Source organism: Arachis stenosperma, chromosome 9 (assembly GCF_014773155.1).
Source record: "Arachis stenosperma cultivar V10309 chromosome 9, arast.V10309.gnm1.PFL2, whole genome shotgun sequence".
NCBI lineage: Eukaryota > Viridiplantae > Streptophyta > Magnoliopsida > Fabales > Fabaceae > Arachis > Arachis stenosperma.
In genome coordinates this window covers 16,928,897-16,929,973 of record NC_080385.1, presented here as the reverse complement: position 1 = coordinate 16,929,973, position 1,077 = coordinate 16,928,897, and positions in this window count along the sequence as shown.

Genomic DNA, 1,077 nt, shown 5'->3' with positions numbered 1-1,077 from the left:
TCATTGTGATAGTGATCATAATATTGAGAGATAAATCTTTTATAATTTAATCTAAATTGTTCTTGGTCATAGGATTATTAAAAAGGGCATTAATAATCCGGAAAGACCAATATATATATAATGGTCTTCATTGGATGAAGATTAATAGATCTCATTTATTAAATTATATATATAGATGGTGCATATAGAGATATGACCATTGAACTGACTCACTTTGAGAATTCCTAATGGTTATAATTACTGGATATTTGTCAATAGGATATTCTCAAGATGAACATAGTAATAGAGTTTCCTTTGACCTGCGACTGTCATAGTAATTAACAATGTATTTATTATACTTTGATTCCGGACACCTAATACCCTAGGGTGCTAGTTGAATAGATATTGGGTATGATTTAAATACTTGTAGAATTAATGATTAATCAATAAGGAATCCGTCAACTCTCGGTAAAGAGTTTGAGCTCTATGATTATAATGACTGAGATGAATAAAACCTTGGCCAAGGGGATTGAATGAATGAAGAAATGAGTTTCTTAGGTCATTCACAGTTCATTATAATAATGGTAACAAGTTAGAGTTTGACAATTAAACCATACTCTAAGGGTTAACCAAGAGCTGAAAAGATGGAAGGAATTATACTTTGTTCTTCTGAGGTTCTTAGTAAAAATATATTACTTCATACTATCGGGTCGTTGAGGAGTGTTGCTAGACGCCAACCTTGATTAGTAAATTTAGTATGACTAATTTACTACCCGCTTAGTATTGAACCTATGGGGTCACACACTAACGAGTGTTCTAATATTTGCTATAGAATTATTTAATTATTATTTTGATTTGATCAAATAAATAATTATATTAATTCAAATGGAATATTATTATATTTTTTGCTAGCACCAAAAATATAATAATAGTATGATAATTGAGAATATTAAATGAGATTTGAGAATGATTAGTTATTCTATTTCTAAATTTGAATTATAAAGTTGGATGAGATCCTAACTGATTCTGTTTCAAATTGAGTTATGATATGATTCATAAATTTGAAAGATTCAAATTAAAATAGTAAGATATGATTCA